Genomic DNA, 13,961 nt, shown 5'->3' with positions numbered 1-13,961 from the left:
TCAGTCAAAGAGGCGCAGATTCATCGAGGGTTATTTCCGTCGGTGATATTTATAGATTATCACACTGTTTCTTCAGTGGTTGTCGTGATAACTTTGTTCTCATCTTGAGCTTGTTGATGAGATCAAGGGGCCCCCGCAGGTCGCCACGAGATGTCATACACGAGCGAGCGATGAGAAAATAAGGAGGTGATTGTCTTTTTATCATCTATATACTACTCATATTTTCTTTTTAACGAAAGTCGGTTTTAAATCGTTAACAATAACATTGTCGACTTACACAAGTTTCAACCACAGGCGCTTGCATAGAAAATGTTATTTTCATTTTTTTTGACAGTGGTATGTGTAAGCTTAACAGATTACACATACCACTGTCATATCAAAAAAAATTTAAAGTCATATTTTCTATGCAAGCGCCTGTGGTTTCAACAGCAACGAAGCACATGTTGTGGTTACCGTCTTTCAATGTCCAGGCGACATTCCAATGTCGGCGGAGTAATATTTAGTGTTCAATGAATTTGATAATAAAACAAATATGCGCAATGCCAATTCACTTTAAATATGCATATATAGATATTTTTTGCTTTTGACATTTTTATTCAGATTTTCCACATAAAGTATTCACATGATTCAGAAAGAAACAAAGACAACTTTCACACACACTTACGTACACAAAATGTGTATAATTTGATTATGCTGCAATCTATGAAAGTTTGTTAATTTATTATTCACCTATTATCTATAGCCAAGCTACCTAAATATGCATATTTGTGACTGAAAGTATGTTTCTGTTTCCAAATAATACGCTTTTAATTAAAATTTAAAAAACAAAACTCAACGGACTAATGAGGGTGAAGTAGTGAAACAGCAGATAAGATGGACTACCTGGTGATTTACACAAAGGAAATGGCATATTCATTGTACAATTACATGTATATTTATCTATAGGCACCTACCTCAGATAACTATCTCAAACTCTAATCTAGTCACTGCGCATGTGGGTTAATGTTGCATTTATAATTAAAAAGAACAAAAAACATCACGTTTTAATATAAATTCAATATTTAATGATTTCCCGGTTAGTTCTGTTTGTTTTTTATCGGGATGTTTTCGTCGTTCCTCGTGTTCTCGCGTGGTCACGTGACCGGCACGAAGGACTACATTAACACTTGGTCAGTAAATATGGCCAGAGCACCCGATCAACGTATTTTGTCGAACAAACAAATATGATACACTTATTCATCGTGCTAAGAAACCGAGAAAAAGTGCTGTACATTCTTCTATTTATTCAAGTATAGTTACATAACGGCGTTATAAACTGGTGTTAATTGAAGAAATGCCGATTTATTGACTACTTTTTAAGTAATTTTGACGATGTTTGTCATTTTTGTAAGAATGTACAGCACTTTTCGTTGCTCTCATACAATTACCTTCACGCTCGTACTTGTTTCATACGTATTGATTTAGGGTAGTCGGGTGCTCTAGGACGATTCATAGAGCAAGTGTTAATGTTCATTCTCCAATATTGGAACTCTTCAGTGTTTTAAGTATCAAAATCGGCATATAGAAACGAACAAACGTTAATAAACGAATGCAATTGATCGTAATTAATTCAATTAATTATTTACAGATGATTTCCAAAGACATAAGGTATAGTTAGAAGTTTTCGGCTGTACACATGCAAGTTTGTAAATTCGTCACTGTGATGAAACCACCGTCCTCGTCGTTGCCATGACAGCCGATCGAAGCTGCGATCACGAATGCACTGACAAAGTGAAAGTTGAAGTATTTTTCGCAACATGCGGTTTAACCTTAAAATTACAATCACACCTCATATTGATTGGGGTTGTTTAATCATACCTGATCAATTGAATTATCAGAAAACTAACAAAAACATTAAAAAACACAGAATGAAGCCTTCGTGTCAGGCAGTGCAGACACAACGCGGGATCTGTAAACAATGTGACGTCATTGGAATGTACAAGTTGCAACAATGTACAACAATGTATATTTTACATGAATACACTAATGAGCAACAAAACGGGACGCAACATTAACCCACATGCGTGTCACAGTCAATCACAGGAATTCGTCTTTTCTTCGTCAGAAACATACAGCACGTGCAGTTTCCAACCAGAAGTTTTTGTCATGCTGTTCTTACCAGTTTCTGTTACATTGTGTATAAGAAAACCTAGAATATACACTTTAATACGGAATCGATATATCACATTCATCGAGACTCTTGAAGTCATATTCACGTGAAAATATTTTCGAGTTATTAGAGAAACGACTGTCAGAGTGAAACTGCTATGGATGCATTGTCATCGTCGTAATTAAGGATATATTGACGATTATTTGCCGCCAAATTATCATCATCGTACCTATAAAAATAACTTACAGCGCTGTATTTTCAATTTTCATCGTACAGAAATTGCATTTCTCGCGTAATATTCCAGTTTCATATGTTATCAATGCACATTATTTAGTTATACATGTATCAACTAGGTTATATTTTTGTGAGTAATGTATTTAGGACTGTGTGTCCATCTTAGACGGTTTCTTCAACCGGACTGTGTGACAGTGTGTCCGGAAAGACAGGCCAGTGTGACTGTCATTTGTATTTTTTTTTTATATGTATGATTACATTTGGTTGAATTTATAAGTGAAGACAATTACAGGAATTGAATACCATATATATTTGTACGTATTCAAGATTTAAAATTTATTTCTCATCCGACTTAATGGTACAGAGATAACGCATTAATATACAAATATATCATGGGTGTCTGTGTAACAGTCCAGAATATTTGACACGAGGTACTGGTAATCAACCGCTGTTCTATTGCACGCGCCCAAACACCCCATTGATTACGATGAAGCGTCTTCCTGATCGTGATTTGTAGACAGACGTCTAGATTCGAAGTCAGAAAGGTTCGAAGAAATCTCCAATCAGGGTTTGTTGGATCTAGTTGAAAACATAAAATGGTCTGTTTGATTTCTTTCAGCGTATCGCGAGTCCAAAGGAAGGTCATCTTTGGAGTTCGAAAATGCACCAAAGCCGGAATTAACAGTTTACTGAAGTTTTTTTACGCGTTCCTCAGCCTAATAGTCTAGCAGAATGGTGAAATAATTGTGGGATTTTCAGTAAAAGCATGGAACTTGGCATGATTGTAAGCGGTAATATACTGATTGATTTTGGATATGGGGCCAATTGTGAAAAATCCAAGATGGCCGCCAAATCCAAGATGGCCGCCATTTTTCATAAATCTGTAAGATATTGCTTATTGCATTTTCGTTATGTATGGTATATGTCTAAAAAATGCATAATAAATGTTTGTACACATTGTTACTTATTGTTGTAGATTTTGTATTAAATGTCATCATTTTATTTCAAATATGACATATCGAGTGTGTTTTCCTTTAGGAGTTATCACCATATAAATAGTCCTATTGCACAATAATACATAAATTGCATCAGAGTGATTTAAAAAATGAAATAGCCTATATTTGAAATCTTGTGGATTATTCAGGTTAAAAAAGAGAATATGTATTGATGTACATAGTTAAAATAAAACATGAGGAATGGCAACATTGGACTGGTGTGATATATTTTGTGACATCATCATGGAGAACAATTATTATATAAGTGTTATGGCCGAAAACGACACTCGGTCATACAGTGGTTCATGCCTTATCAGTTAAAGCAGCATGAAGCAACTGTATAATATAGCTCATGTGTATAGCTAAGGAAAATCAAACGTATTATGTTATAACATAAAATACATATATATCTTCGTGAGAGAATTTATATAAATAATTTATAGTATGACATAGCGATAACACTCCTGCCTTTCACCTAGGGTTCGATTCCTCGATCGGACTTGAAACGGTGCGGGGGACACGTGCCAGATCAAGTGTGTTTCTCCGGGTATTCAGTTTCGTTTCATTAGGCTTAAACCTAGTGATCCATACAATAATGGGATATATCGTGTCAAGTCCCTGTGTTGCAAATGTTTTAATGCTCGTACTCTGGGCTCTATCTAATGGAGTCTGAAGTTGGTTCCGAGTTCCGATTTCCTAGTTCCCTTTTACTTAACTAGAAAACAAGGACCAAGTCCCTTACATTTTATACGTGACTGATAACTGCCTTTGTACCCATTGACACATATAGTTTTTCTTCTTCAGATTCGGGTCTCATATTGAGATGAAGTACATAGAATATTTTCTTAAACCAAACTTGGAACTATTCCTAGTTCTGTTTTTCTTAATCGGAACTCCGAACTAGTTCCTAAAATTAGTTCCGTTGTTTTTCTTAAACGGAACTCGGAAACTAGTTCCTAAAATTAGTTCCGTTGTTTTTCTTAAACAGAACTCGGAACTGGTTCCTATTTCTGTTTTTCTTAAACGGAACTCAGAACCAACTTCAGCCTCCCTCTATCTAATCCGAAATCCACTGTCGTTGGTTACATGTACATGGCCTTTAAACTAATCCCTGCTAGTTCATCTATCCTTGGATTCCACCATCTTCGCTACCTTATAGTTCATTTCGTTGTTTCCTCATATTCGCCCTTTGCTTGTTTGTTTATTTGTTGCTTGGTTTATCGCCCGTGAACAGCCAGGGTCATTTTGAGGCGAGGTGTCTTTACAGTAGTTGGTGACTCCATCACTGAACAGCATAAGGGAGGCCCGTCGCATGCCTTCCAGAGAAATCAGGGTAAAAGTTCCTGCCCAAGGACACAACCAATAAAGCACAAACCGGTCCGCTTTTCAGCTTCCCAAGAAACACAAACCGACAAGATAATCCACGCACCTCGAATCTTCCCCCGGGGCTACGTGGCCGGTGCTCTTAACACTCAAATTTTGAAAAAGATTTATTGAAATGAAAGCATCTATCCAAAATGTGAGAAAATGAGATAGTTGGAAATAAAGTCATTATCTATGAATAAGTCTACAAAACAAGACTAAGAGGAGTTACTGGGCAGAGTTTAAGTGCGTTTATCGACTTTTCCATGCACTTGAAAAACAATACAATCAATTATCGAAATGCCCCGAGAGACAAAAACTTAATCATTCAACACGACTTCAGAATTCGACAAGGCCCTCATATCTGTAAAATAATGGCTTTCTCATTTGTCACTTTTCCTGGTATCAGTTACGGCATAATCTTATGGACAAATGACGTACGTTTATGAGACATCAAATTGGAGCCCTCTAATCATTCAAAACAAACCGTTTTTAAGGCTCAGGTTAATAATAGTTTTCTATATCCCACGAGTAAGTCGGCCGCTTGCAAAACTGATTTTTTTTCTAGCTCTTTGTTAGTGTTTTCTACTTTGTAAATAGCAGACAAAACCAGAAATTAGTTTCTGAATTACAGATTTCGTTAAACAGATACACATATCTGTCGGAGAACCTCCAATGCGTTATCAGATTATTCAGATAATGTTTACTTATTTGTTAAGGTTAATAGTTTGTGACACATGTCAAATATTAGTGGATGACAGTATCACCCGAGACCAATATTTATGGAGTACATTATCACTTGAGAACATCCTGTAGTGCTAGCATGCGGAAATATCACTACCATGCAGTATCTTACATTTGTAAGAATCTTCTGAGTCAAATCATCTTCAGTTGAGGTTTACGATTTTACCTAGGATGGCATTGACAAGCTTACGAAAGGATCGATGTTCACAAAACATGGCCGGTCAGTGTTTACAATTTCACAACTGCACCGATTCGCGGCATATCGTTAAGAAAAAAAATTAAATTAAAGCAACACCCCTTTTTCATTAATTTTCTAAGATGAGATAAAAGCTTTGCTGACATTAATGCAAAATGGCGGTTGCATTGCTGTGCTTTTTATAACGACCTCATGTTTACGGAAAATTTATCTCCCGTACTGGCATAGAATGACTAGCGTTAAGTGATTTATGTCCCCCTTGGGACTGCCTACATTATCGACCTTATTGCAATGTAAGTCCTTGTGGGCAAGGTTACTGGTTATGTCCCCTGACTTAAACAAACTGATGTTAAGCTTTACAGATGGCGGTTTCGCTCGATAGTGTAATTTGACCAATTCGAACTGTTTCGACAGAGGTCAATGTAAAGTCACCGGTTTGAACTGGTTCGCCAGTTGAGTGTAATGTGGCCGGTTTAGACTGGTTCGCCCGATATCAGTGTAATGTGGCCGGTTTAGACTGGTATGCCCGATGTCAGTGTAATGTGGCCGGTTTAGACTGGTTAGCCCGATGTCAGTGTAATGTGGCCGGTTTAGACTGGTTCGCCCGATGTCAGTGTAATGTGGCCGGTTTGGACTGGTTCGTCTGATGTCAGTGTAATGTGTCCGGTTTAGACTGGTTCGTCCGATATCAGTGTAATGTGACCGGTTTAGACTGGTTCGCCCGATGTCAGCGTAATTTGGCCGGTTTAGATTGGTTATCCCGATATCAGTGTAATGTGGCCGGTTTAGACTGGTTAGCCCGATGTCAGTGTAATTTGGACGGTTTAGACTGGTTAGCCCGATGTCAGTGTAATGTGGCCGGTTTAGACTAGTTAGCCCGATGTCAGTGTGATGTGGCCGGTTTAGACTGGTTCGTCCGATGTCAGTGTGATGTGGCCGGTCTGGTGTGTCACGCTATCTTGCCTAGGAGTGACATTTTGATTTGGTTGGCCACTCCTGTGTTCACATTAAGCCAAGCCATTGTAACCTTACCTCTCACCGTTAGTACAGTGCTTCAATGCACCAACATTTTACGCTTTATTAATGCTTTTCTAAAAATAGCATTTTTTTTCATATTCCTTTTAGCGTTATGATATTAATATGGCTTAATTTTATTTCTGATTTCTGGTCATATTTGAGCTATTAGAAATGCCAAAACCAAAACGGAGGATTAGCAGTGTTAACACTGCAACAAAACGATGTCAGTCGTTCAGAGTTGTGTTTCCAAAACGAATATTATCCTTTTTGTAACTAAACATTATTTGATTTTCAATAATTGCGAAATAAGTTATATAAACAGGGGTGATTAGGCTTGGTTGCCCGGATGGAGGCGCGCAGGGGTCTTCATGCGCATGACAGGAAACCGAATTACCCGGAGAAAACGTGTATAATGCAGATTACCCCTTATCTTTTCACGTCCGTTCGGGGAATCGAACCCTATCCGTCTGGATGAAAGACAAGTGTTACCAGTGTGCCGCTCGACCACCCACATGTCCTTGTTTTAGGCGAGTTTGTAATCAAATAGTTGCTGTCGGGCACTTATGACTGAATGCTTGAATTGAAAAAAGACATGTGGTCAAATTTTAACGATTTCTCTATGAAGCATTCATTTGATATCATTCCTGAATCTCTTATGTCCGATGATTTACGTGAAATAGACCCTTATCCCTCACATGAGACCAATCCAACACAGGATTTTCAATATTTCTGTCATAGGTTCCAGTTGGTTTTCAATCATTTTACTGGCGGTTCCAAAGGCGATCACAAGATGATCGCTGCCAAAGTTGCAGAATTTTTTTCCTTTTGGTATTAGCTGCCAAATACTGCTTCAATATTCTCTACAGAGACCCATACCGTCTACTTCAATGTCAGACACATTGAAATTAAGCGATTTTTTTTATCAATCGCAGACCTTTATGCCCTTTTCGTGTTGACATATATTTGTATGAAAGAGACACCGAAAGCAATAACTTAACTCATGTTTTCTACAGAGACTTAGAAAAAGATATCCAGATGGGGTTTCAATTCGTCTATTAACTACATCACTGCATATATTACATTTGATATTGAATTAATTGTTTTGTTCGGTTCTCTAGGTTCTTGAACACCTTGGAATACTAGTGAACGTATGGACAGACCGCTCTGTCAAATCACTTCTATCTTCATTTTTCATGTTTTCAATCACCTATTACATAACTTTCATTTCAGTTTTGAAACAAATAAAAACATGAGATAGAAAAACATTACACTCTTCAACAGACGAAGTTAACAATCGTTTCCTTTCTGCAGAGAAAGGTGTTGAGACGAGGATGTTATTTCCTATAACCGAATGTGTCATTTCGAATTCTTATTTAAAAGCAAGAACCATTTTCAGCCCTCAACACGAGGCGAGTCAAGTACAGCGATTTCTCGTTATTGAATTACATAATATTTTATCCAACGCGGAATATTTTCTATGAAGCTATAAAAAAAATCTGAAATTTCTACTTAAAATTTCAACAAAGACATGAATGCAGTTGCCTGTTCAAAATTATATTAAATGCATTTTTTAATTTTCATATTTTCAACAATAAATATGATCGTTTTAATGTTTATCTGCGGCTTGTTCTAAATTATCGGGGTACATTCGACAGCTAGTCTGATTGCCGTGAGTGACATATCGCGTTTTCCTTTTAACTTCGTAGTTTGTGCCTGTACGTGTGTTTTATTTTATATTTGGGAGCTGACTGCCGATTGGACGTAAAGCAATAATGAAAAATTACCCCAACCTAAAATCTATAATGACTTTTTAAAGAGAATATCCAGCTCTATGCCCTCGATGCCCCTATTTTTGGACCACATTTTTTACTGATAACCAGCATTTTACACCATTTGAAAATAGTTTCTACCCTTTTTTAATTCCATCGGTTATGAAACGCAGCCAGGAATAGACAATGTAATTGAAAAGCGTAGAGGACTAACGACCGCACTATTTATTAGTAATATACAATAATGTAGGAAAGATCGAGATAGATCGCTATGTTGAAGCTGGCATAGTTATGCTGTGAATTTATTTATAAGAGATATACATTTGTAATTTGATTTTAAGTGGATGAAGCTGTTAGCTCTAAAACGTATCATAACCAAACAACAGCGCCACCGTGCGTGGAATAGCATAACAACGTCCAACAATCCTGGATGAATATAGCATTTTGTTTGCAAATAATTTCCCCAACGGTATCTCTACAAACAGTGTCATCATAGACAGCAGGTAACCAATGGGGTAGCGAGCCAATCAGAGTATACACTCCCGTCCAATATGGCTGGTACAGCGACCAGTTATAATGCTACCATTCTAACATTGTCCATACAGCAAAATCTCAACGGAATGTTTTCAATGTGAAATATATTACAATCCCCAATTGTTCCTCTGTGAATGATGACATCACAGACAGCAGGTAACCAATCACTGCACGTGCAGAATGTTAGCGAGCCAATCAAAGTAAACTATTTATATCCATGTGAAACAACTCCAATATGGCATGTTTAGCGACAAATTATAAAGCTACATATCCTTGGATGATAGAAATATCACTGACTTAGTGATATTAGACTAACAACAGGATAACCGGCAGGGTTGTACGGCAGTCAACACCACTGTAATTACAGACTGTATTCTACCACAGCTATATATCATACTAAACACCACAGATATACATCATACTAAACACCACAGATATATATCATACTAAACACCACAGATATATATCATACTAAACATCACAGATATATATCATACCAAACACCACAGATATATATCATACTAAACACCACAGATATATATCATACCAAACACCACAGATATATATCATACTAAACACCACAGATATATATCATACTAAACACCACAGATATATATCATACTAAACACCACAGATATATATCATACTAAACACCACAGATATATATCATACTAAACACCACGGATATATATCATACTAAACACCACGGATATATATCATACTAAACACCACGGATATATATCATACTAAACACCACATATATATATCATACTAAACACCACAGATATATATAATAATAAACACCACGGATATATATCATACTAAACACCACAGATATATATCATACTAAACACCAGATATATATCATACTAAACACCACAGATATATATCATACTAAACACCACAGATATATATCATACTAAACACCACAGATATATATCATACTAAACACCACAGATATATATCATACTAAACACCACAGATATATATCATACTAAACACCACAGATATATATCATACTAAACACCACAGATATATATCATACTAAACACCACGGATATATATCATACTAAACATCACAGATATATATCATACTAAACACCACATATATATATCATACTAAACACCACAGATATATATTATACTAAACACCAGATATATATCATACTAGACACCACAGATATATATCATACTAAACACCACAGATATATATCATACTAAACACCACAGATATATATCATACTAAACACCACAGATATATATCATACTAAACACCACAGATATATATCTTACTAAACACCACAGATATATATCATACTAAACATCACAGATATATATCATACTAAACACCACATATATATATCATACTAAACACCACAGATATATATCATACTAAACACCACAGATATATATCATACTAAACACCACAGATATATATCATACTAAACACCACAGATATATATCATACTAAACATCACAGATATATATCATACTAAACACCACAGATATATATCATACTAAACACCACAGATATATATCATACTTAACACCACAGATATATATCATACTAAACACCACAGATATATATCATACCAAACACCACAGATATATATCATACTAAACACCACAGATATATATCATACTAAACACCACAGATATATATCATACTAAACACCACATATATATATCATACTAAACACCACAGATATATATCACACTAAACACCACAGATATATATCATACTAAACACCACAGATATATATCATACTAAACATCACAGATATATATCATACTAAACACCACATATATATATCATACTAAACACCACAGATATATATCACACTAAACACCACATATATATATCATACTAAACACCACAGATATATATCATACTAAACACCAGATTTATATCATACTAAACACCACAGATATATATCATACTAAACACCACAGATATATATCATACTAAACACCACAGATATATATCATACAAAACATCACAGATATATATCATACTAAACACCACAGATATATATCATACTAAACACCACAGATATATATCATACTAAACACCACAGATATATATCATACTAAACACCACAGATATATATCATACTAAACATCACAGATATATATCATACTAAACACCACAGATATATATCTTACTAAACACCACAGATATATATCATACTAAACATCACAGATATATATCACACTAAACACCACAGATATATATCATACTAAACACCACAGATATATATCACACTAAACACCACAGATATATATCATACTAAACATCACAGATATATATCACACTAAACACCACAGATATATATCATACTAAACATCACAGATATATATCATACTAAACACCACAGATATATATCATACTAAACACCACAGATATATATCATACTAAACATCACAGATATATATCATACTAAACATCACAGATATATACTAAACACCACAGATATATATCATACTAAACACCACAGATATATATCATACTAAACACCACAGATATATATCACAGTAAACACCACAGATATATATCATACTAAACACCATAGATATATATCATACTAAACACCACAGATATATATCATACTAAACACCACAGATATATATCATACTAAACACCACAGATATATATCATACTAAACATCACAGAGAACGTGAGCAATGATTTTACATGATTGGAAGTCCATTTGAATACCGTGAACAACGATGATGACGTGTTCTTAGTTCCACATCATTATCACGTTTTTCATAACGGGTTTTCAGAATTTCAGCGTACTTTTCCATTTATGCTATCTCTTCGTGGGGCATCAGTTGTGTTAAGTATCATTAGCCGCTATGTATAAGTAAAACAATTTGTTACATTGATTCCGCAAATACTAAACGAGCATATATGTAAAGTGATTGTGATATTGCTCCGTCAAAAGAGATTCTTTTGATACTAATATACCCTCGTGTGGTTTTCTTCAGCTATCTTGTTAAAACAAATTGATGGGGTGATATATTTGTCATTTTCCACACACGATAGACGCCATCGTTAACGTTATCGGATCGCTCAATTGTCCCACCAAATTGATCGATGCTATTTGACACATCATTAGACCGAAACAATACCATTTTACCACAAAACGAATATTTTCATATTTCCCATTAAAAACACCATCAGTGGTCTAAATTGCTTTCCCATTCAGTTCAATTCTACACCCTAATAAAACACGTAATTTGATTGGACAATCACCTAACAACGTAACAATGGGATACATGGTAATTACTTTACACTTCCGGTTCGGTACAGTCCATTTACAAGACAAGATTCCGTTCATACCCGTACTATAGTTTTACATCATCAAGTGTTACATATTTATGGAAGTCATCTGTTATTTTTAAAGTCAAGGATCACATCTGAAAACTGATAATGATTGTGTTCAAGATATCTCTTGAACCCGAACGGAATTCATTCATGTTCATAAATTAACATGTACTCATCATTAGTGTGGTCTTCGATACTGGTTAGCAAAAGAAAAAACCCCAACAAAATGAAGGTCGTACTTTACCTAAAAAAAATGTACAAGATACTTAATGGACACCGGACAGATCGACCTCTCAAAGACGCCATGAAATTAAATCATTGACGGTAAATGGTCGAGGTCAAGGTCAACGTCACGGAAAGAGGACAAATGTAGCGTTTCACCACATTCAAAAACAAAACTTTACTTTCAAGACTTTAAAGACGTTGGGAATATATTTACCGTACTGACAAATATAGACGTTGGGTGTATATCTACCTTACTGACAAATAAAGACGTTGTGTGTATATCTACCTTACTGACAAATGAAGTCTTTGAGTGTATATCTACCTTACTGACAAATGTAGACGTTGGGTGTATATCTACCTTACTGACAAATGAAGACGTTGTGTGTATATCTACCTTACTGACAAATGAAGACGTTGTGTGTATATCTACCTTACTGACAAATGAAGACGTTGTGTGTATATCTACCTTAATGACAAATGAAGACTTTGTGTGTATATCTACCTTACTGACAAATGAAGTCTTTGAGTGTATATCTACCTTACTGACAAATGTAGACGTTGGGTGTATATCTACCTTACTGACAAATGTAGACGTTGTGTGTATATCTACCTTACTGACAAATAAAGACGTTGTGTGTATATCTACCTTACTGACAAATAAAGACGTTGTGTGTATATCTACCTTACTGACAAATAAAGACGTTGTGTGTATATCTACCTTACTGACAAATACAGACTTTGTGTGTATAGCTACCTTAATGACAAATAAAGACGATTGGTGTATATCTACCTTACTGACAAATGTAGACGTTGGGTGTATATCTACCTTACTGACAAATAAAGAAGTTGTGTGTATATCTACCTTACTGACAAATGTAGACGTTGGGTGTATATCTACCTTACTGACAAATATAGACGTTGGGTGTATATCTACCTTACTGACAAATAAAGACGTCGGGTGTATATCTACCTTACTGACAAATAAAGAAGTTGTGTGTATATCTACCTTACTGACAAATAAAGACGTTTTGTGTATATCTACCTTACTGACAAATGTAGACGTTGGGTGTATATCTACCTTACTGACAAATGTAGACGTTGGGTGTATATCTACCTTAATGACAAATATAGACGTTGTGTGTATATCTACCTTACTGACAAATAAAGACGTTGGGTGTATATCTACCTTACTGACAAATGTAGACGTTGGGTGTATATCTACCTTAATGACAAATATAGACGTTGTGTGTATATCTACCTTACTGACAAATAAAGACGTTGTGTGTATATCTACCTTACTGACAAATGTAGACGTTGGGTGTACATCTACCTTACTGACAAATAAAGACGTTGTGTGTATATCTACCTTACTGACAAATGTAGACGTTTGGTGTATATCTACCTT

Source organism: Pecten maximus, chromosome 16 (genome assembly GCF_902652985.1).
Source record: "Pecten maximus chromosome 16, xPecMax1.1, whole genome shotgun sequence".
In the NCBI taxonomy this organism is placed as follows: Eukaryota; Metazoa; Mollusca; class Bivalvia; order Pectinida; family Pectinidae; genus Pecten; species Pecten maximus.
This window is presented reverse-complemented; position numbering follows the sequence as displayed.